The 24,995-nt window shown below is 43.9% G+C and overlaps 1 long non-coding RNA gene across 1 annotated transcript; it reads left to right on the top strand.

Moving 5' to 3' along the window:
* Positions 1-1,036: 1,036 nt before the first annotated feature.
* LOC134471516 (uncharacterized) lies at positions 1,037-23,906 on the top strand. The gene is made up of 3 exons (XR_010040967.1): positions 1,037-1,162; positions 2,721-2,787; positions 23,423-23,906. It is a non-coding gene; the product is annotated as an uncharacterized LOC134471516 (long non-coding RNA).
* The last annotated feature ends 1,089 nt before the right edge of the window (positions 23,907-24,995 follow it).

Genomic DNA, 24,995 nt, shown 5'->3' on the forward strand with positions numbered 1-24,995 from the left:
GGTAGTGCGAGGAGGGTAGAGCTCATAGTGTGCGAGGGGGTCTGAAGGACATGAGAGAGCAGAGTTACTGATCCCACACATTAAAAGAAGGTGGCTGTGTGGATGGACAGGGCTGGGCCTGGGCCAAGTAGAGACCGGTGAGCAGGGTTGGGAGGAAGTGAGCCTCCAGGAGCAGGCAAAATTGAGTGGTCAGAGGGTCAAAGTCAAACCACACAAGCTGAATCTGTGGTGTCCTTGCAGGGTGAGAGGTACGCAGGACCGAGTGGCACGGGGTCCTGGTGGACGTGGACCAGGATGATGGGTGAGAAGCCGTGGCCACCAGGGAATTAGGACTCAGAATTTTAAAGTGGACTTCAGAGGACTTCCATTCTGTAAGATGCTGGTTTAGCAGTGTGAGAGGAATGAAGGTGGTAAGGACAGGTTCACAGGGGAGCCAGAGGGCTACAAGGCCATGGTAAGGAAGCACAGGCCAGGCCAGGAGAAGCTCCTGGTAAGCATGAAATCCATTCGGGCAGCTAAGGTGGAGGGAAGAGGCCTTGGGAGATCAGGTCCCCAGGCAGGATAAGGCTGGGGTATGGAAGGGCCCACTGTGTGGACAGCAGTGCGGTTAGGAGCGCTCCTTGGCCTCAGGGTCCAAACATTAAGAAACGTAAAGCAGAATCTTAGAGATTCTCCGAGAAAGGGAATCAAGCTAGGAAAAGCCTGGATGCCAAAAGGGATTGGTCTAAGGAAGAAGCAGCTGAACTGGGTGAGGGTCTTGGCTACTCTATTCACCTCAGTCTGGTTACCCCATAACTAGGATTTTAAAGTCTGTGGAGAGGAACCTACTTCAGAAGCCCGCCTCAGCCCACAGGGGTCTTGCTGAGGGAAGGACTCTGGGAAGGCCTAGCCAACATGGCCAGGCCAAGCCTGAGGGAAAATGGCTCCCGTGTCAGGAATCTTCCGGCCTTTCAGAACAGACGGTAGATGATATGCATACCTGGGGTCTCCTGTAGCAAAGCACCACAAATGAGCAGCTCAGACAACAGAAATTTATTCTCTCACAACTTTAGAATCCAGAAGTCCCCAGTTAAGGTGCTGGCGAGGTTGATTTCTCCTAAGGAAGAGATATGTTCCAGGCCTCTCTCGTTTGGACTTATGGACAGTATCTTCGTGTCATATGGTGAGTTCCTGTATCCAGACTCCCTCTCAGTAAGAACACCAGTCATCCTGGGTCAGACCCCATCTTCACGACCTCAGTTTAACTGGATTATTTTTCCAAAGACCCCATCTCCATATTGGGCCCCACGAAGAGGTGCTTGGGATTAAGGTGACACTGTAGGAACTGGAGGGAGGAGGGTCGCCGCTGACCCTTAGCACTCCCCTTGGAAGCAGGAGTCCATCCTTCTGTCCTTGTAAGGCTGAGTTTTCACAGCCCCCTGGCTTTGGTTTAGTCAGGGTTCTAAGCAGGAACGGCCTCAGCAGAATGAATACGTAATTCCAACAGCGGACTTTAGATTGGCTCACCTGGTCCCACAGCCATGACATGGCTGCAGAGCCAGCTCAGTCCAAGACACTGGAAGTCTCAGGACCAGAGGCACCAAGGATGCAGCCTGGAAGGGCCCTGGAGGGCAGCAGATTTGAGTGTGTGTCAAAGATTGAGGAATCTGGAGTCTGATGGCCGTGAAACAGCAAAAATCTCCCCTGCCCATGATAAGTCGAGGGTGTGTGTGCAAATTTCCCCCTCTACTTCCTCATTCCACCAGGTCCAGCTATTGGATAGAGCTGCCCACGTACAGGGACTGTCTTCCGCGCTCGGGTCCCTCATTCACACACCAGTTTTCTCCGGAAACGCCCTTGTAGGCACCCTCAGAGTGAGCTTGCCTTAACCTCTTTCTCATCACTGGGACCAGAAACCAATGCTCAGAACTTGAAGGAGGGGGGCTTTGCTTTGGCTCACTGATTTTAGAGGCTTCAGCGCATAGCTGGCTGGCAGGTTCAAAGGCAGGAAAGGCACAGTAGAAGGGTCAGGCAGAGGAAACCTGCTCACATCACGGCAGCCAGGAAGCCGAGAGCCAAGGGAGAGGAGCCTGGGTGGGAGATGCACCCTTCCAGGCCCCACCCTCAGTGAGCAAGCCCCACCTCCCAACCATATATCCCACATTATCCCACATCTCTTCTGTGGCTTAATCTGCTGACGAGTGTTTAGGATCACACGGTCCAATCACCTTCCAAAATCCCAAAGCAAACACGAGATTTTGGGGGGGACTTCATAGATCTGAACCATAAGAACCTTTTACCAATCCTCAGTCCAGTCAAAGCGACAACTAAAATGAACAATTACTGATTGCAGCTTCTTTGCTTGAAAGTCTAGGCTGCTAAGCTGCACAGTATTTACTGACCGGCAGGATAACAGAGGTTCCGGGGACTCCCAGCTAAGTATAGTCTAATTCAAGATCCCAAGATTTAATCCTTTGTGTTCTTCTGAGGTGTCATGGTTGATACACTGTGTCAACTTGAGAAATTTAGAAATTGAACTAAGAGACTCAGCAAGGAGCCAGGATCCTTACTTTGTAAACATTTTGAGCCAGTGCAAGAGGAGGGCACACTCGCCCTGGGTCAGGGGTGGGAGGGGTAGGTGGGGTGTGGATGGGAGTGGCCTGCCTCCATATAAGGGAGGAGAAGAGGTTTATTTCTCCACTTTTTGCTTTGTTGTTTTGCTGCCTTCTGCTGCCTTGAAGTGTTGCCCCAGTGCCATGCCGCTCTGCCTTGGAGCCAGCTGATTATGGACTGAAACCTCCACAAACTGTGAGTAAAGAAACCTTTCCTCCTTCATTTTGGGTGTCAGGTATTTTGTCTCAGCAATGAGAGAAAAGCAACCAAGACAAGAGGGTTTGACTTTTAGCTCTTACATTTGATCTAAGATACATCTCCAGTGAATTTCTGTCTATGGTGTGAGGTAAAGGTCTCACTTCACTATTTGCTTATGGGCATCCAGCACATTTGCTGAGGAGACTATTCTTTTATCATGACATGGTTTTGGCATTCTTTCAATTGCCTATAAACATGAAGTTTATTTAGTTCTATTCCTTTGATCTTTTGCCCCCTCTTAAGCCAATACTACACTGTTTTGATTATTGTATTGTTATAGTAGGGTTTTTTGGTTTTGTTTTGTTCTTTTTCTGAGACAGGGTCTCACTATGCAGTTCAGGTTGGCCTTGAACTCACTGTGTAGCCCAGGTTGGCCTGGAACTTGCATCAATCCTCCTGCCTCTGCTTCTTAAGAGCTGGGATTACAGGCATGTGCCACCCCATCCTGTTTATCATAAGTTTTGAAATAAAAGAACATGGCTCATGTAAATTTGTTCTTTTTTCATGTTTTTTGGCTATTCTGAGTCCCTTGCCAGTCCAGGTAAATTTTAGGAGTAACATTTATTGCTAAAAAAGAACAAAACAAAATGAATGGAATTTTTATGCGCATATTGGGATGAAGTCTTAAAAATATTAAATCTTCAGATTATTTCATTAACGTTAGTTATGTTTTTATTATTTGCAAATTTATCTCAACAATGTTTAAAAGTTATTTAAATTGTTGTTTTTCAACTGATCAGAATATTTGCTCCTAAAATATTTTGTTTCTGTAAAGTCAGCGATAATGTCCCCTCTTTCATTCTTGGTACTAATAATATGAATTTTCTCTCATTTCCCTCTGTTCAGTCTAGCCAAAAGTTTGCAAATTATCTTGATTTGCTCTATAGTTTCTCTATTTTTAATTTAATATGCTTCTACTCCAATCTTTATGGATCTTGTTTTCTGGTTTCTTAAGGTAGAAAGTTAAAGTATTAATTTAAGCTATATTCTTTCTGTTTTAATATAGACATTTACACTTGTTAATTTTACCCCATGCGTTAGCTGCAGCCTATACGTTTTGGTATGTTCTGTTTCTGTTTTAAGTCATCTCACAGAATTTGTTTATTTCCTTTGTGATTTTCTTGACCTATTGGTTATTTAGGGATATTTAGTTTAATTTCCACATATTTATGCATTTTCTAATGTCATTCTGTTGTTGATTTCTAGTTTAATTCCACTGTAGAAATGATTTAAAATGTATTAAATATAGTCTGAAGGCCCCACTTATGGTCTACATTGGAGAGTGTTCTGTGTATGATGGGGAACAGTTCTGCTGTTGTTGGATGGAATATTCTACAGGTATCTGCTAGTTTTACCTGGATAATGGTGCTGTTCATATTTTATAGTTCCTTGTTGGTCTTCTATTTGTTTGATCCATTATGGGAAATAGGCTCTGTGAATCTTTAATATTTTTGAGCTATCTCTTTCTTCCTTCAGTTCTCTTGTATGGGTTTCACACAAGAGTATATGGACACTCTACTGTTATGTAGATACATATTAATGATTTTGGTGTTTTCTTTGTGAATTGACTCTTTTTAATTATGAATTTTTTCTTTATCTTTAGTAATTATTTTAAAAATCATATTTTTCCTGATATAATTATAGCAACTTCTACCATCTTATGACTGTTGTTTGCATGGTATATCTTTTCCTATCTGTATTACAGTATATATCATACCTATCTTTTGCTGAGGTTAAAAGAAGAATAGAGAGTCATTATGGATTTATTTTACTACATCATATTCTTATTTATTATGTTTGAGTCTTTCATTTCCTTCAGTGGATTTGACACCTAACTTAATCATCTTGTATCATTTCCTTATTCCAATAGTTTTGTTTCTGCCCACTTACTTTACACTTTTATCATCAACTACAGAATGTCACACTTCTACAGGTTGTAAGTCTAATATCATATATGTATATCATTTTGCACAATTGCTCTTAAATCAGTTAAGAGAAGAAACATACAATCATTTTATCTTTTATAATCCTCTATGTTACTACTACATAGTATATAAATCGTTCTTTATTTGTGTGTGTATTAGAATTATTAATAGGTATTATTTAATTCCAGCTTGAGAGTTGTTCATTAGTATTTCTTATAAGGTAAATCTTCTAGGAAGGACTTTCTGGTTTTTTGTTTATCCTGGAATACTTTTATTTTCCCTTCATTTCTGAAAGGGAGTCTGACTAGATATAATGTTCTTGATCAATAGTCATTTTTCCTTTTGCGCAGTACCTTCTGGCCTCTGTGGCTGGTGATGAGAAATCAGCTGTCCATCCTAATGGATGAGCCCATGAATGTGACAAATCATTTTTCTTTCACTTCTTTCAATTCTGTCTTTGAACTTCTGAGTGTTGGCTTTGTGTCTGGGGGCATGTTTCTTTGTGTTTAGTATATTTTGGATTTATGAAGATTCATGCACATGTAGATTAATGATTTTATAATTCTGGACAACTTCAAGCATTGTGTCTTCCAATATATTTTGTCTCACTTCCATGCAGAGATTCCCTTTACACAAGTGTTGATACACCTCATTGTGTCCTACCTTCTCTGAGGCCACTGCTTGTCTCTGCATTCTTTCTCCCTGTCTATCTGCTTATTGTATAATTTCTATTGGTCTATTTCATACTCATCAATTTTTTCTTCAGTCAACTGGAAATAGTGTTGGACCCTTCCCATAGGTCTCTTATTTTGGTTATCAAACTTTCCCAGCTTCAGAATTTCTTTTTTAAAAATTACCCCTCTTCCTTCCTGATGAGCTCTTGATAAAAGAAATCCAATTTGCTCCAGGAGTTGTTACTTATAGCTCAACAGATCTGTCCCTGTTTGTCCGTGACAGTTTTCCCTCTTAGCAACTAAGGCCACATAGTTCAGATCTGCCTGGATGGGATGCACGAATTCTCCCAGTGAGGATATTCTCATGGCCACCTTCTCGGCTTCCTGTCATATGTTATATCTGTTGGGGACACGGTGATATACAAAGATACTCGAAAGATACTCGATATACAAAGATACCCGAAAGCAATGGCTTTCGAGTGTACACTGTATCCTAGGAGATAATGCACTATCATCACAAAGGGCCAAGCTCTGTCTTCAACAAACTATTGCATGTCTCTCTCAGGTGCAGTTTCTGGATGGGGTGGAAAGTGATACAGTTTCCATTTTAAAAATAAGTTAGTTCCTTATTGCTATACTCTTTTTAGTGAGCCACTATTGTCACAGTCTCCTTTAATAATTTAGACAGGATTTCCTGTATTTCTCTGAACATATTTATACTCACTGATGTAAAATCTTGGTCTAGATAGTTTTATTGACCACTTTTATTCCTCACAGATTTATTGACTGATTTTTCTTTATAGTTTTTATTGACTATTTTTATTCCTGATCATGGGTCATATTGTCCTCCTTGGAAATTCTTAAACCTCTTATATGCCTCATAATGATTTTGTTGAAAACTTGTTATGTTTGATAGTGGACTATAGTGACTTGAGACAGTGATGCTGTGCCCCCTTTATATGAGCTGACACTGTCTTACTGTTGGCTTGGACACTGGCATATTTGTTTAGTCAGTTGTCTCAACCAATTCTGTGAAGTCTACTTCCTTACTATGTTCCACCTCTAACATCCTTTCATCAGTTTTTTTCCCTTGTTTTTATCTTTTTTCCTTGTCTTATCTTTTAGCCTAGCTTTCTAGGGGGTGCTCAGGATCACCACACACAAAAATTCTTGTTTGATTGAAGATTGTGCTTACATCCTCTTCTGTTAAATCTGCTACCCTGGACTCTTGAGTGTGACTTCACGATTGTTGTCATAACCCACAAAGTTTGTTTTGCCCAATGTTTAGTAGCTTGGATGCTCATGTTTTTGGTCCCAGCTTAGGGGTACAGCTGCAGGCTTGTACAAATCTCCCAGATGGCCAGGGATGAATGGAACTGAAGTTTTAATTCTGGCTCTATAAAAGTTTCCCATAGATAGAAGAATGTATCATTCCAACTAGTCTTTGTCAGAGGTTCTGATTAAGTTCATAGTGGGGCTTCCGCTCTGTGGGTGATAGATTTGTGTGCAGCGTTGAGTGTTTTTAAGTCTCTTGAGTGGGTGGATCTTAGTCTATGCCATGGCTTTCCTGACCTCAGGCTCCATTGTGACCTCAGGAGAGCCACTCTCCATGGCCTCTTCATAGGTTCCCATTGTTCAACTTCTGGTTGCTCTGCTGAGTTCCTCGTTGCAGTTTACACTACAAATCCAGGTGAGCTCTCTTAGGTCTTCTAGGTGCTGCTTCATCTAGACCTCTGCTGCTTTTGGCAATGCTTTCCCTTGGGCATGGAATTCTCCTTACTTTGTTCTAAACAAAGTGAGTGTCCTTAGGCACAGTTCAGGGCTCTTTGTCATATGGTCCTCCTGAGCAGAACCTCGGCACCACCGTCCAGAGCTGGGTGGGGTAGGGAATGTCTGTCCAGCTGCCCGTCTTTCCTGGACTGACCCTGCCCTGCCGGTGTCACTGGGACACAGGTGGTAGTTCCTGGTCTTCATGACCTGCTCCATCAAGTGTCCAGCTTCTTCTGGGCTAGGGAGGAGAGGATTAGGGGTCAGTCCTCATGTGCTGCTGTGCTTGGAACAGAACTTCTCTTCTATCAGTAAGAGAGGACAGGGACAGGAGATTCAGGCTCTTGGCTGCATCCACCAGGATGGAGCTGTTACAGCATGGAACTGGTACTAAACCTGCAGGTTCCTTTTCTACTCCATACTGTTCACCAGAGTGTCATCTCCTTTCTCCTCTAATTTGGGCCCAGTTGGATCTGTCATGGTGCTGGTGGGTTTGATTTCATCATTATAATAAGACTGTAATGCACTTAAGATCATCTGGAGGGTCAACACAGTGTTGGAACTGGGCAGAGCCAGTCTGGAGTTCTCTTCAATGGGTGATAAGTCACAAGCATGTGGTGAAGAGCATCCATTGTCACCTTAGGCAAACAAGTGGGTATCCACCAGCAAGCCGAGAGGATAGGACAACAGGTTTTCAGGAATCTGGGAGTTCAGGCTGGTGACAGAATCAGGGAAGATTAGAAATGCCAGTGGTCTGCCCTTCCACGTTGGCTGTGTTGGTCTGGGAGAAAGACTGAAGTTTAGCTGTATTAAGAGGGCTCCAGAGGGGATAGGAGGAGAGGGAATTCATGGACCAAATGCCACAAGCTTTTATTGTCCTTATTAGGATTTAATAGAGTTCTTGGAGATTTTTTATTCTCTGTATGTCTTTATGGTGTCTTCAGGTACTTAGGAACAAGTTTTGCTCTAGCTGTTTGAAAATTCTGACTCGTGAGTTGTTGTTCTGCTGGGAACAGAGTCCACAGAGCCACTTATCCTGCTATTCTGGGGCCCCCTAGGTCATGCCACTGCATTAATCTCTTATTCAGACCAGGTCTCCCGGGTGGAACACAGTTCTGCTGCTTTGGAAAGGGTTCTCACTGGCATCAGGGTGGGGAAGTCAAGTAATTCATCTACTAAGTCTACAAAGTCACACTAGGTCACATTCTGGGGTTGGCACTTCTTCTAAGCTCACCTTCTTAGGCTTGCTTTGTGGAGGAGGCAAGAGAAGAACCCAGGTAGCTCAGACTTTGTAGTCAGACCTCTTGTTTGCTTTTTTAATTTTGGTTATTTGAGACAGGTTGACCTCAAACTTGAGGCAATCCTCTTCTCTCAGTCTCCTAAGTGCTGGGATTACACAGGTGTGTGCCACCCTGCCTGGATTCATTGCTTTTAAACCCTTTGCATAAGAGCTGTGACCTCAGCTGGTTTGACAGGGTCTAACTACAGCTTTGCCTTTGGGGTCAGAGACATGAAAGATTATGCAGCTGGTGCAAGGTCACAACAGCAGTGGGTGGTTCAGCCAGGCCATGCCTACACCCCGTGATGATCAGTGTGCAAGGTCATCACCTCCCTGAGGGGCTCTGCATCTGCACAGGTTGCTGGAGAACAGGGCCTGTCTAGGTGACAGATCTCTTAGTGTGGGAGAGCTGAAAACATTCAGGATCCAGGCTCCGTATGGTAGCGTTATTGGGTTGGAGTCATGTCCAGATTCTTAAACACAGAAGTGAGTGGATACCCAAGAGTAGAAGGAAGGTCAATGAAAGAAAAAAGACAGGAGGTGGATCCAGACCCAGAAAGAATGGTCCTCCCCTCTCACGTCAGCCTTTTCCTCAGCTACTGCCTGTATCTGTATTAGTCAGGAGGCCAGCCAGAACTGTGTAGTTCAGATTCTCTTTAAACCTTTTCCCACTGTGCAAGTTCAGAGATTTTCTGGAGTCTTTCTGTGCCTCACACTACTCAGCTGTGAAATGGGAATGACCGAGGCCCTAACACAGGGTGTGGTCTGTGGTACCATTATCCTTTCTCCTTTGTGGTTTTTTCCTTCTCCATTCTTCATGATGTGAGGTCACCCAGCATTGTCATGGCTCAAAGAACCCCTCCCGACTTATGGCCAGAAATCCAACAGTAACCTAATGTCACTGTCAATGCTGTCCTCCTCACTCTGTCTCCTCATGTGGGCACTGTGTCATCCCATATCATCACAAGGATGAGTACAGTTCAATAACATGGGTGGCATATTCATATAATTTTTATTATAGCATCTGTTATAATTGTTCTATTTTATGATTAGTTATTATCTTCATCTTCTACTGTGCCTAATTTATTAACTAAACTTTATCACAGGTGTAGGGGAAACGTGGTATATATAAGGTATGACTATACATCTTGCTTTGTCAAGTTCACTGGATTAAGAAACTGCTTGTAGATTATGACAGCAGACTGGGAACGTCTTGTTGGTCAGGAAGTTGTGACCTTGATACCATATCTGCTCCCAGGCCCCTTCCTCTCTAGCTCTGTTCCTTGCTCAGCTTCCCAGCCAACATGACCCAAGTAGCTGTGTTCTGCCATATCCTTCTGCCATGATACTTCCACATTACAGCCAGCATGCTATGTACTGAATGCCCTGAAACTGTGAGCCTAGTTGAACCTTTCCTCCTTTAAGTTGTGGGTGTTGGGATTTGTATCTCAGAGAGAGGAAAGTGGACTGAACATAAAGTTTGCTGTATCTGTGGTTTTAGGTGTCCATTGAGGGCCCTGGAACATATCCCTCATGGATAAGGGGTCTTGCACTGGATATATCCTCATTGTATGGGTTCAGGAAAAGCTAGCTGATTATTTGAAGTCAATTCACAATCACATATTGGGGACCTCTTATGCACTGGAGGCTGTGCTAGGAGCTCAAGACCCAGTGGACAGGACAAACACAGTTACTGTTCTCACGGAAAGTGGCCAGGAAGCCCATGGGAAACAGCAGCATAAAGTAACATGGTGTGGTAAATTTTTCATCAGGGAAAGTGGCACACACTGTGGATGTGGCAGTCTGGGATCCCTTTCCAGGCAGTGGGGCTGTATCTGCGAGAGAAAGAAAGATGGAGCCCAGTGGGGGTCTCTGTTCCCAGAAAATTATAGACACAGTGTGGGGCAGTCTCCCAGTGACCCCACCAAAGAGGCACACATTCCAAAGCCCTGTCAGAGCTCTCAATTTGTGGGGTTTCTGTCATTGTCCACAAAGCAAAGGACTTTTTGTTGATTGGGGATAAATGGCTGTTCCAAGTGATGTAACAGGCCCAGTTGGCACTGCCCTAAGTCTGGTATGTAGGTCAGGACTTCCCCTGTTGCTGTGTTTCTTGGAGGCAGGTTGATTGTTTTCTTGTCTTTTAAAACACTCTCCAGAGAGCTTACTGTCTAAGGGGAGGGACCTATAAGCATCTGGCCAGGAAGTTCTGAGGAGCATTCCAGGGGTATGTGTGTATGTGTGTGTGCATGTGCACATGTGCGTGTGTGTGAGAGAGAGAGAGAGAGAAAGAGAAAGAGAGAGAGAGAGAGAGAGAGAGAGAGAGAGAGAGATGAAATCACAGCAAATGTAGCAGCCTTCCATGTCCCTAATCTGCACTCCAGGAGGGGTCATGGGTACTGAAAGGTTTGGCCCAGACAGGACACTGTAGCCAGGTTGGCCCAGACAGGACACTGTAGCCAGGAAAGCCACAACCGGAAGCAGGAAGCCCCATCTTGCCTTTTGCTAGTGTAAGAGCCCTTGTAAGGGCAATAAGTTCTGCCCTCTGGGAAGAGGTCCCAGGTGGCAGTGCATTTGCCTCTATAACTTCTGACTGGTTAACTATCGCGTACCCTGCCTTTTTTTGGTTGTCTGTGTTTGTTGAACTGCCATCTATGAACCATGTGTCAAAGGCTAAGGAGAGAGGTGTGCTACTGATGTGAGGGAAAGGGGTGGGAGTCATCTGTAAAAACTCAATACAGTCATGATGAGGATGGCCCTCTGAGGCGGGAAGTAAGGTGGCTATATTTAGGGGACCACTAGTTGCAATAGAGATGCAAGGGTCTTGAGAGAGAGCTAAGTGTACCTGTTGAAGGCGAGAAGGGGTCATTAGGGCAGGGAGCACCTTATGTGAGATAAGCTCACGTAGGTGATGAGGTGAGTATACTGTAATAGATTGCCCTAATGTAAACTTTTTAGCTTCCTGTGTCAAGAGGGCTGCAGCTGCAAGAGCTCGGAGACAAGGAGCCCATCCTTTTACTGTGTGATCTAGCTGTTTTGATAAGTAAGCTACTGCTTGAAAAGAAGGACCTTTTTTGTGTCCTAGTACACCTATAGCATTGTGGCCCTGAAAGGTAGTGTATAGGATGAAGGGTTGAGTGGGATCGGGAAGGGTGAGAGCTGGAGCTTTTAGGAGAGCCTCTTTTAATTTATGAAAGGAGGCATGTATGGGCCTAGTAGGGTCCAGGGGTTCCGATAAAGGACCCTTAGCGGCCTTGTAGAGGGGTTGAGCTAGGGCTGCAAAGTTAGGAATCCAGAGACGAAAGAAATTAGCTAAACCTAGGAAAGATGTAACCTGCTGTTTAGTTGTGGGCACCTGGAGATCACGAAGGATTGCCTTACGATCTGAGGTGATGGAGCGAGTAGTGGGGGTGAGAGCAAGACCTAGGTATTTGACTTTTGGGGAGGCTATCTGAGCTTTAGCAGGAGAGACCCTGTATCCACGACTAGCAAGGAAATTAAGAAGACTAGCCGAGTGGTGCATGGCTAACACATGGGATGGAGAACATAATAGCAGGTCATCTATATATTGAAGGAGAACACTAGGTTTGAGATTAAGTTCTGTGAGGTCAGTGGCGAGAGCCTGGCTAAAGAAGTGGGGACTATCCCTAAACCCCTGGGGGAGTACTGTCCAAGTAAGTTGTTGGGACCTGAGAGTGTCTGGGTCAGTCCATGTAAATGCAAAGAGGTTCTGGCAATCAGGGTGTAGGGGGATAGTGAAGAAGGCATCTTTAAGATCTATAACTGTAAAGTGAGTGGTGGAGGGAGGGATATGAGAGAGCATGGTATAAGGATTTGGCACCACTGGGTGAGTGGGGGTAACAGCACTATTAATTACCCTAAGGTCCTGTACCAGGCGATAAGACCCATCAGGCTTGAGTACCGGGAGAATGGGAGTATTGTGGGGTGAATGGGTAGGTTTAAGAAAACCATTGTCTAAAAGCCGCTGAATTATGGGCTTAAGTCCCCTTAAATGTTGGGGGACTATGGGGTATTGGGGAACACAGGGAAAAGTTGAGGAATCCCTGAGACGGATCAAAACAGGCGTGGCGTGTGTAGCCAGAGTGGGATTGGATGTATCCCAGACTATGGGGTCAACCAGAGAGGGAGGAAGGGGAGGGAATGGTTTTGCGACGCATTGTGAGGCTGTTTGGAGAATTAGGGCTGTGGGGAGAGAGAAAGTAAAGGAAAAATTGAGCTTTTGAAGAAGGTCTCTACCTAAAAGGGGTGTGGGACATGTTGGGATTATTAGGAAGCTATGGGTAAAAAAAAGAGTCTGGAATCTACACGGGATAGGCCCAGTCTGCAAAGGTTGATTTGGTTGGCCATCAACGCCCACAACAGAAATCAAGGATTTACTACAAGGTCCTGAAAATTCAGGAAGTACACTATAAGTCGCCCCCGTATCCACAAGTAGAGATATTATCTTACCTGAGACCTCCAGTGAGACTCGGGGCTCCGACAAGGTTACCGGAGTGGGGGCTGTGAGCCCCGAGTCCCGTCAATCTTCTGCAGCAAGCCCAAGCAGGTCAGTCAGCGATGAGTCTGGCATTGACGGAATCTCCTGTGAGGGCGAGGGATTAGAGGATGGCTTACCCGCTCGTTGGCGGCCAGGACAGTCGCTCTTCCAATGCCCTTTAAGGTTGCAGTATGGACATGGTCCTAGAGGAATGCCAGGGTTAGGGCAATCTCTTGCCCAGTGTCCTTGCTTGCTGCACTTGAAGCACGGTCCGGACGGGACTCGGGCAGCCACACCTTGTTGCGGATTTTTTGTCTTGGGAGCTCCGAGTGCCACTGCTAAGAGGTCAGACTGATATTTAGCAAACTTTAATTTCTGAGCCTGTTTTTCCTCCTTTTGAATCTTATCTCTATTGTTGAAGACACGGAAGGCTAATTTAAGTAGATCCCCTTGTGGAGTTTGAGGGCCATGTTCAACCTTTTGTAATTTTGCACGAATATCAGGAGCAGACTGTGAAATAAAATAAGAATTAACAACAATCATCCCTTCATGAGAGTCTGGGTTTACATTGGTATATTTAATTAAGGTTTCCCGAAGCCGATTTAGAAACACAGCCGGGTTTTCATTAGCCTCCTGGACCTGTTCTAAAAGCTTGTTATAATTAGTGTGTTTGTGAGCGATCTTATTAAGGCCCACAATCAGACACTCAATCATCTTATGTAATTTTGTTGAACCTTGACCATTTTGATAGTTCCAGTTAGGGTCTTGGTCTGGCACAGCTACAGGCCCAGGGTCATTGTCAGTAGTATTTGCTCTGTGCCTGCGATCAGCCTCTTCTTGAGCTGCCTGCCACAACTGATTTCGCTCTTGTGAGCTAAGGGTAGTATTTAAAATCACATAAACATCCTTAAAATGTAAATCATAACAATTAGTAATAAATTCAAATTGCCTGATATAATTCTGTGGGTCCACAGAAAAGCTACCTAATTTATGGGCAATCTGGGATAGATCAGAAAGGGAAAAAGGCACATGGATGTTAACAAGCCCCTCGGGGCCAGCTTGCTCCCGAAGCGGTAGCAGAGCCTGAGGAGATTCCGGAGCAGAGGGCCACTGAGCAGCCATCCTTCCGGTAGGCGCGTGTGAGCAATCATCTGTAGAGCCACTACAGAGCTGCTGCCGGTCACCCTGGGAAACACGAGCAGATGGCGTCTCACTGTGTGCCTCGCAGCTAGAGGACTGCTGTCGGCAGCACAATGAAGCGTCATGTGCACTGCAACAGGGCGGCTGCTGTAGTCCACAAGAGGAGCCACAAGGAGACGCCTGTTGACAGTGAGGGCCCTGTAAACATGGCGGCGCCCTGTCACGTGACCCAAAACATGGCGGCGCCTGGGAACATGGCGGCGCCCTGTCACGTGGCCCAAAACATGGCGGCGCCCTGTCGCCATGTGGCCCTCCGGAACATGGCGGCGCCATGCCACGTGGCAGAGGGTTGCAACATGGCGACTGTTCCCCGCGCAAGCTGAAACAATCACTCAACCTGCTGGAAGGACATCGCGACCGAGACCTAGTATGGTGGGCAGGCGGTGAGAATGCTGTAGGGGATACAGAATTCTCAGGAGAGGAAGTCGGAGACTGTGAGGAAGCGCTAACAGAGGGATTAAAGCTGCTGGGAGAGTTATGGGTCCCGGAAGGCAGAGAGGGAGACGATCGCACGGCGGGAGGTATCTGCAACGGAGAGGGATTAGAGCTGCTGGGAGAATCAGGCATAGAGGGAGGGGAGAGTGGCCCGGCGGGAGGTAACGGCAGGGAACGAGTTTGGTGGTAGGCAGGCGGCGGCCGGGAAAACACCGGAGGAACGTCCTCAAGCGAATCCTGAGGACAGGGTGGAAAAGTTTGCGGCGCGGTAGGAAAAGTTTGCGGCGCGGTAGAGTTAGCTAAGAGTATCTCAGCGGGAGCACAAGACTTAATGAGAGATGGGCGTGTTCTCAGAATAAGAAAGGCTTGGACATAAGGGAGTTCCAATAACTTGTTGCCAGCTTGACAAAAATCATACAAGTTCCTGAGAATGCAGGGGTCAAATGTTCCTTGCCGAGGCCAAGGCTTGCCGATAAGCGGGTAGGTTGGCCAGACCTCCTGGCAGTAAAAAGTTAGTTGTTTAGTTTTTATGGTACCTTTAAGTTTTAGAGTACGTAAATTGGAAATTAGGCATTTTAAAGGCGTCTTTTGGGAGTTAGAAAATACGTTCCCCATGACTGATTCAGGCAAGAAAAAAAACTGGAGGTCCAGAAAAAAGTCGTCACTTATTTGTGGTACCACGCGGCGGCTACGGTTCCAAACCGTAAACTCCAGTCGTCACTGAGAGATTTACGAATGGAGTCTACGTGGGGTCAGTAACAGTTTTGCCCGTGAAAGCGCAAGGCTTTAAGGGAAGTGAGGCATTCTTTCAGTGTGGGCGGTCCCAAAAATCTCTGCTTTGGGCTATCCGAACCCAAAGAACGTGAGAGATTTTGTGGGCACAGGTTTGCCCAGAAAGAACCCTGCCCTGGGCGGTCCTAAGGACGTGAAAATGCACAGACCCACGCAGACGGGGAGAACATTCCACTGGGGCTGCCCAGTGCGAAAAGTTCCCGGGGGAGTGCTCACCTGAAATCAGTCTGGCCGATGCGGAGTGCAGGCGGCTGGCGACAGGAACGTCTCGGGAGAGGAAAAAGCTCGGGATTAATCCAGGATGTTATCTGGCTATCGGCTAGAAGACTTTGGGTATGTGGCCCAACAGTCAGTTGCCTGCCGATAGAGTCACGGCACCAAATGATAGAGTTATTTCCAAAAGATGAAAAATATTAACAAAAGATGAGAAATATAAAATAAAAAGCGGCCTTTATTCTGAGAACACGGAGAGAGATGACCGGCAACCCCACCGCTGGCGTCCGGCAATCTCTCCGGCGGACACGCGGCGTGGGGGCCTGTAAATAACCTCGGTTTGGGGTGGAACCTAAGGCGGGCATTAGGGATACACAGGTAGCCCATTGGTCCTAGGTTTGGCGCCATATGTAAATTCCCAGGGGCGGGAAGATGGCGTCACAGGTAACTTCCTAGGGGCAGGGCAAGATGGGGCTTCCTGCTTCCGGTTGTGGCTTTCCTGGCTACAGTGTCCTGTCTGGGCCAAACCTTTCAGGTACAACTGACTTTAATGATAGGAAATTATGAAAAACAAAGCAAGCCTCAGAGACAAACAGCTCCTGAAATGGTGGCCACCAGTAAAGAGAAAAGAAATCCTCAGATCTGATGGCAAATGCCTTTCATAGTCAGTTATAAGATGTCCAAATAAATTCACCCATCTCCTCCCCAGTCTTGGCTCTGAGATCTGGAATCTGACAAAAATGAGGAACCCTCCAAAAACTCAAGCTTTAGGAAGGACCCAAGAATGAAAGATGGTGCTGGCAAATAGGTTAATATATATACAGATTTAATAAAAGATGCTTTTCAATTCTCTCTGTGCCCTAGTTTACTCTTCTGTAAAATGAATAATAGTGCCTGTTATAAAACTGATCTGAAGATAAAATGAGTTAATTTGGTTTCGTCTTAGCATAGTCTCACTTTCTGAAGTTTCAGAACTCACAGTCAACCATAGTCTGAAAAGATTAAATGGAATATTACAGAAATAAAGGATGGGTAAGTTTTAAGTTGCGTACCACTCTGGATATGATGAAATTGCACCACAGTGTGTCACTCCATCCCCCTGAGGATGTGAATCCTCTCTGTCCACTGTGTCCACACCGTATATATTATCCACCCAGTAGTCACTTAATGTTATGGTTCATATCTTGATGCCCCCCTAAGGCCTCATGCATGCATAGATGGGCCTTGAAGAAGGTGACAGGATCATGGGATTATGACACTCATGGGTGGATTAGCCCATAGTTTACAGATGAATGTGTTGATGGGAGATGAAGCCTGGTTTGAGGAAGTGTCACTGGGGGTGAGGCCTGAGACTCTGTCTCCTTCCTTCCTCATTGATCTCTCTGTCTCTCTGCTTCTTGTCTGCCATGCCATGAGCAAGTATCCTCTGCCAAGCCCCTCTGCTATTCTGCCAGGCCTTGGAGCTGGCCAACTATGGACTGAAACCTCTACAAACTGGGCCAAAACAACCCATTGTCTCTTTTAAATTGTGGCAATTGGATACTGCATCTCAGTAATAAGAAAGTAACTAAGATTAAGCCAGTGGAGGCAGGAATGGCTCCAAGATCAAGGCCTCGCTGAGTCTATAGTGAGAGCATCTCGGAGACTTTGTTCCTAAATGCAGAATGAAGCCGGATATTTGCACCTTTGAAACACATCCCAGACCCCATGGGGCTTGGGTGGAAAGGTCAGAAACACCTTCTCAGCCCTTTGCAACACCAAAGCCTGGGAGAAGGGAGAAGAGATGCTTTGTGGTTGGAAGAAACAGGAGAAAAACTGAATTTGCACTTGGGTTTCTAAATTCCCGACAGCAGATTTTGTTTTGATTTATACACCACAGCCCTTAGCATCAGACGAGATCTCCTGCCTGACCCAGAATACTTTGCTTTACAAATTGGAAAATAGATGGGTTGGCACACCCTGGGACCGCCTTGCAAACCACGCCAATAAATTCTTCATCAGCAGCTCTCAACTCTCAGCCACTTTCCTACACTCGGGCTGCTCTGTGAGTTATAGATGAATAAATCATCTTAGAAAACTCTGTCCCTGCAGCTACCTTCTGCCCATTTGTCTTTATTGAAAGAATAAGGATTTGTGTATTTTGTTAAAATTAGCTGAGCGTGTGTGATCTGTCTGGGTGTGAGACTTTCTTGTTGCAGTCCTCAGTTTCCCCAGACTGCTGAGCCCCTTCTGCATACTCCCCCCACCTGTCTGTGTGCTCTCTCTGGTCCCTCCTACCTGCCTGTCTTTCCCCTGCAGCAGAAGTTCAACCTCTGAAATGGATCCCAGTTTGGAGGACCATTGACCCCCAAGTAGGCTCGCGGATGCAGATACAACACTTTCCCTAAATAACTCCCAAGACCCGAGATTTCCAACATTCAGTGACTCCCTGGAAAAGGGGGTGACCTGGAAGGCCACTTTGCATCACAGTGACATTGTCAGAGGAGCTGGGCAGCCCTTGGGCTCTGCAGAGAAAAATGAAAGACAAAAACCCTGGCCACACTGGCTTGCATAGCAACTTCCAGGAATTTGTGTCCCCCCAGAGCCTCCGAGTGGGAGCCTATTTGTGAATAGAGCTGGTGCAGAGGTAATTAGGATTAAGTCATGCTTGAGTAAGATGGGCACTTAATTAATAGGACTGGTGTCCTAAGAAAGAGAAACAGAGACAGACAGGCACCTGGGAAAGCCGATGTGAAGAACTTTACCAGGCAGAGATCAGGGTGGTTGGAGCCAAAAACAGCATCTCTGTGAACAACTGTCACCACTAGAAACTGGGAGAGAGGCATGGGGCAGGCTCTCTCTCAGAGGCCCTAGCAAGCAACAACCTTGTGGACTTTTGGCTTCCAGAAGGGTGAAAGAGTACGGTTCTCTTGTCTTAAGGAAGCTGTGTAGGACTTGTGACACATTCCTAGAAATCAAATACTCTGCCCTTCAAGTGAGTGAGAAAACAAGCATTCACCTGGGTTGCTGAGGTTCTCATCACAGAATTGTCCATAAAATTCCTGTTGTCCCTGGTCCTCCCAGGACTGTCCACTAGGCTGGAGTTTCTTGGATAGCGCGTCTTAATCCATTGTTGGTTAGCAAAACAAATGTAGCACTTGGTCTACGTCCATGCTTCCCAGAATATGCCCAGTTGCATCTGATCTCAGACATGTAGGTCTTCATTTCTTAAAAAAAAAAATGAGATACACAGTTGTAGTTTTAAAAGGCCACGGTGGTGATGGAGGTCACAGTGCAACACACACTGTGCATTGGTTTGCACTAATATGTTTGTGACATTTTCTACATACTTGGAAACACAGTCAATAAAGGCTTTAAAAACCTTAAAGGAGAGGTTATGTCATTGTTTCTTTGCAACAAATATGTAGCAGTAGTCCCACTTTTGCAAATCACAATTATAGCTCGGAGCCTGCGCAGCTTGTCTGAGATGGGGGTTAGAGGTGACTGTCTGCGCATGCGCCTGGTCCTAACCTGCCAGGCTACAACCAGCCCCTCGAGGCAAATCAAAAAGCCATGCAGACATCTGGTTACTGGTAGGTGGGGTAGCGGGGCACCATGCTCTGTTCTTGTCTCTCTCCCCCTAATGCTGATGGATATACCATCCGATGGCCAAAGTGGTTGGACAGCCTGCTACCCATCACCCTGGAACCAGGACATCAGTCCTTTAGGACACTAATCAAAGAACACAGTTTTATCTAAGAGTCTAGTGATGAAAGAAGCTCCATGGGAGTTGAACAGCTGGCTGGTTCAGGGGGTGTCATGGTTTATGTTTGTGTCCCCCAGGCCTCATGAGTTTGCATTGTTCATATGTGATGGTTCATTGTATAGTGGTTGGATTGATGGTGTCAGTGCTCCACCCACATAGGGGTGGAGCCAGGATGTGATGTAATGGCAGGAAGAAGGTGTGTTTCTCTTTTTGCTGGTTCGAGTTGGCTGCTGGCGGCTGCCATGAACTGCAGCCCAGCCATGCCTGCCTGTCTTGGAGACATCTGAGTGTGGACTTAAACCTCCAAAAACTGTAAGAAATAAACCTTTCCTTTCCCAACTTTGGGCTTCAGGTATTTTGTCTCAGCACGAGCACAAAGTGACTAAGACAGGGGGTATAGCTCATGGTTACCCCCCTTGAACTTCCAGCTTTAGTATCAGTTGAGTTTTGCAGTGGGTCACAAGCATGTAGCAAAGAGCATTTGCATTTTTAAGGGAGTCTCAGGGAGTGAGCACAGCCACTCTAACAGCCAGCATCGGTGGGATTTCAGGTTTCATGTCTCCTTAAAGCTACCAAGAATGGCCTATCAGCCTACATCAAAACAGGTGTATTTTTAAAAACTAAACAAAATCCTACCAAATTCCACATAGTACAAATGCCCATATGTAGTTGTAGGTGCATCAGGAGGTAGGAAGTCTGGAATAGAGGACCCACATGTACAGTTAGGAATGCACACCCAAAAGCCTGGAAGCTTAAGACCTGCTAGGTTCAACCTCGCCACAGCCACAGCTATTTATGTGTGTTTGTTCCTCCTACTTCACATTAGCCCCAGGATAACATCTAGACGTAAATGGGAATACAAAAGTAATGCCCATATAACTGGTGTCTTCAGCAGGTCAGATAGAACAGGAAGCCATTTAAATGGTCATAGTTGGGTTGCGTCAGGTCCCCTCTGGTCAAAGAAGTCAGCCCCCTGCACCAAAGAGAGTTAAAGCTGCTATCAGTTTCCTAATTTGGGAGTCCATAGGCTCACATTTAAGGTATGCTCTGGTTCAAGACTTGCAAAATTCCAATCAGGCCAAGTGATTTCTCCCCAGGATTAATAGGCTTTTGAGTTTCATCTCTCCGTGCCTACCAAGCCAGATGGGGTTCAGGTGGGTATAGCTGGCAGGGTGGGGTGCTCCTAGAAGTGCCACCCAAGCCAGCACTATTGTGCATAATCCCTCTGAGCTGTTCTGCTGGAACCTTCTCCCAGAAGAAGCTGGTTTAAGAATCATGGTTGTCATTGCTGACTTGCTGTGGGTGGTTTTGCAATGCTATTCTGCACTGACCTTTTTTTAGACACCCGAAATGCTGCCCAGGAGATGCCCTCATACTGCACTTTAACAACTATGAAGTATGTTCACGTGTGTTCTCATGTCACATGTCATGTTATATATTCAATTAATAAGTATCATCTCAGTGTCACCTCATGAAATGTATACAGATGATGGTCTGGGGCATAGTCCTCTCATATCAGGGAACCTGATGTCACCCCGTCTACCTCGTGTCAAGTCCCAGCTTCCTGCCTCCATGAAGCATCCAGGCTCTACACTGAGCGTCCAGGTCTTCTTCAAACTCAAATGCAGGTGGGAGGCCCTGGGAGGTGATTAAGTCATGAAGGCCAAAATTGTCCAAGTGCCATTAGTGCCCCTACAAATCAGTCTCCAGTGCATCACTTTTCTCCTGCCATTCTGAGAGGACCATGAGAAGAAGGCAGCACCTCTGTACCAGCAAGCAGCCCTCACCGGACACAAGCCCGCTGGCCCTTGGGTCCTGGACTTCAGTCTCCAGAACTATATGAAATAAACTCCTGCTGTTTGTAAGCTGTGCTGTCCAGAGCCCAGCTGGACTAAGACAGTCACAGGGAATCACTCTGTATTGGGCTTGTCAGGCCTGGAGCCTTCTAGAAATGTAGGCTATCCTCATTTATGTCTTGCTTCTTCTTTTCAGCATATTATTTTGAGATTTCTTCATATTATTACGTGTATTTTTTTGGGCTGCTTTTACTGCTGAATGGGCTTTCTAAGTGTTTTCAGAATCTATTTACCATGTGATGGACATATCAATTGTTTCTTGTTTGTGGTTGTAATGAATAAAATTGATATGAACATTCAGTGCAGGCGTTTTTGTGTGTGGACATGTGTTTTTGATTTGTCGCGATATAATACCCAGGGATGGAAGATATATAAGAAGCTGCCAAACAGTTTTCTAAGGTAATTCTATCCTTGTAAGCCATTGCTGCCAGGCATGAATGAAAGTTCCTGTTGCTCCTTTCTCACCAATATTTAGCATTTAGGACATTTAAATTACAGCCATTATTGTGCATGAATTATATTATGTGGCTACAGTGTGATTTGCATTTCTCTGATGACTAGAGATGTTAAACAGTTTTCCATGTGTTTATTGATCGTATGTATACTTTCCTTTGTGAAGTATCTTTTCAAGTCTTTTTTTTTTTTTTTTTTTTTTGATAGTGGGAATTGAACTCAGGACCTTGCCAGGCAGACAATGCACCTCTGAGCCATATCCCTGGCCCCTTTACTTTTTTTTTAAAGCTCTTTAAAAATATTTCATCATAGGAATTCTTTATTCTGGAAATGGTAAATTTGCCGGATGTATGGTTTGGGAATATTTTCTCCAGTATATGTTGTTAGGAGCAGAAGTTTGTACTCACCCCACAGTCATGACAGTCTTCCATGTTTTATTCTAACATTTTATGATTTTACCATTTATATTTCTATATGTAATTCACTTTTAATTAGTTTTGGGGAGGCAGGGAATCCATGTTCATTTCCCCCCATATGAGTGTCAATTGCTTTCCTTATTGAATTACTTTTGTCTCTGTTGTTACTAAAAATCAATGTCTGCCTATTTTCATCTATATCTGATTATATTGTTTCATTTGTCTCTTTACTGATTTGCATGAAAATATTATACCATATTGATTCTGTAGTTTTATAGAAACTCTTGGAATCAGATAACATATACTCTCTAATTTGAGTTTTTAAAAATTGTTGTGGATACTGTGGGTCCTTGGTATTTACCTGTGAATTACAGAATTCATTCACCAGTTTCTACCAGAAAAAGCCTGCTGGATTAGGGACAATTTATATCTCAACAATTATGAGTCTTGCAGTCCATGAATATATTATCCCACCACTTACTGAGGTTCCACTACTTCAGAGTAATGTTTCGAAGATTTTAATGTAGAAGTCTTGTGCTTCTGATAAGTTGAAGCCAAAGTATTTTTTGTCTTTTTAGTGGTACTGGGGATTGAACTCACGACTGCCTGCTTGCAAGGCAGGCGCATACGCCGCTGAGCTAAATCCCCAGCCCCCAAAGCCAAAGTATTTTTATTTCTTATGCAAGTGCTAATGGACTTAGCTTTCCTAAAGTTCATTTTCCAATAGTAATACAAAAATACAATATTTTTAATATACTGGCTTAATATTCTGTAATCTCACTAAATTCACTTACCAAAATAGCTTTTATATGTGTATTTCCTGTATGCACAATCATGCTGTCCGTAAATAGACTTTAAATTTAACTTTTTTTAAATTCCATGTATTATCTGACATATCTCATCTGATACAATTTTAAACAGATGTGGAGAGAGCAAGAACTTTTAATTGTACCCAATCTTAGGGGGAAAGCAAGTGGCTTTTAATTGTTGAGTGGAGTTTTCCCACAGATGAATTTTATCCAGTTAAGACAGTTCCTTTCTATTTCTAGGTTTCTAAAAAGTTATTTTTTAAAAAAATCATGAATGGTTGCTGAATATCATCAGACGCTTTTTCTGCAGGTATTATGGTTTAATGTCTCCCAAAAACCCATGCATTGGGCAGAAGGGCATTTGGAAGGTGATTGGGTCACAGGTGCACTACACCCACCAGAGGATTCATTCAAAGACGAGTTCAGAGTTCAAAGAAGGGCGTGTCTGGTTGGAAGTGGATACCTGGGGGCGTGGCCTCCCTTTCTGACTCCTCCCTTCTCTCTGCTTCCTAGTGGCTAGGATGTGAGCAGCTTCCCTCCGCCAGACCCTTCTGCCATGCCCTTCCTGCCTTGGAACCAGCTGAGGATGGAGTGAAAACAGGAGCCAGAACAAACCTTTCCTCTTTTCAGCTGAGGGTGTTGGGTATTGTGTCTCAGTGATGAGGAAAATGACCAAGACTCCATGTCTTTAATGGCTATTTGATTTTCCCAGTTTTATTGCTCATGTGATAAATCACATTCTTGATTAAAACTAATCTTGAAGTTTTGGTGGCCATTCTATACCGTTACTTTATATATCATTAAATTTCATTTACTAACACTTTCTAAAGGATTTTTTTAGTGTAATTGTGAGGTTTGGTATCCAGGTAGGTTGTATTTCTGCTATTATTTGCTGAGTTATTTCTGTAAAATCTTATTTACACCCATTAATAAGGTATCATTTTGTCTTTAAGTGCTCAATATAATTCAGCAGTGAAGCCATGTAGGTACAGCGTTTTCTTTGGGGGAATATTTTAGTTACAAGTTTAGTTTCTTTAGGAAATAAAGGTAAATTCAGATTTTTTTGTTTCTTTTTAGTTCAGTTTGATAGTTGTCATTCAATGAATTTATTCATTTTGTATAAGATATTGAATTTGATATAAAATTTCCATAATATTCCCTTGTTACATTTTTAATGTCTATAAGGTTTGTATTGATGGCTCTTGTTAGATTCCTGAAACTGAAAATTTCTGTCACTTTCTCTCTTCTTTTCATATAATTGTTTAATACTATAATTCCCTATAAGCATTTGTTTAGCTACATGGCACAAATATTAATTTTATTATTATTAATTAAAATTAAAAGCATTCCTTATTAATTAAAATTCCTTATTAATTAAAATTAAAAGCATTTCCTTAGATTTTTTGTTCAAAAAATTTTGAAATACATAACATCACTTCCATATATTTGAGAATTTTTTGATTTTTGTATTAATCTTGCATTTAATAGCATTAATGTTTGAGACAATGTTCTTCATGATTATAATACCTTAAAATCTATTGAGACATTTCAAATAGCTCATTATAACATCTATTTTGTTGAATGTTCCTTGTGATCCTGAAATAAATGTGTATGGGTTAGATTTTCTGTTCTATATGTAATAGTTATGTTGGTTGACATCACTATTCAAATGTTCTTTTTAAAAATTCTGCTGATCACTTAGAGAAGAGTATAAACATATCTAACTATGATAATAGATTTGTCTATTTCTATTTAATAGTTATGTTCATTTTTTTCAAAATATATTTTAATGTTCTTTCATTAACAGCATACACAAATAGATTTTTGCATCCTGATGACTTGACTCTGTTATCATTAGGAACTATCCCTCTATGCCTGAGAATATTCTTTGAAGTTTACCTTGACATATAAATAAAAGCTTCCCTATGATTGCTGATTGCACAATACATCTTTCTCCTTTTGTTTTCACCTCCTCTGTGCTTGTAAGTGTCCAGAAAGTAGCATATGATCAAATCTTTCCTACTTTTTAATTGAAATGCTGAGCCAGTTTTGCTATTTCTATTTGCTTTGTACTCACCACATCTAT

This window comes from Cavia porcellus, unplaced genomic scaffold, assembly GCF_034190915.1.
Source record: "Cavia porcellus strain 051 isolate PalLab524CR breed Dunkin Hartley unplaced genomic scaffold, mCavPor4.1 scaffold_18, whole genome shotgun sequence".
NCBI classification, from domain to species: domain Eukaryota; kingdom Metazoa; phylum Chordata; class Mammalia; order Rodentia; family Caviidae; genus Cavia; species Cavia porcellus.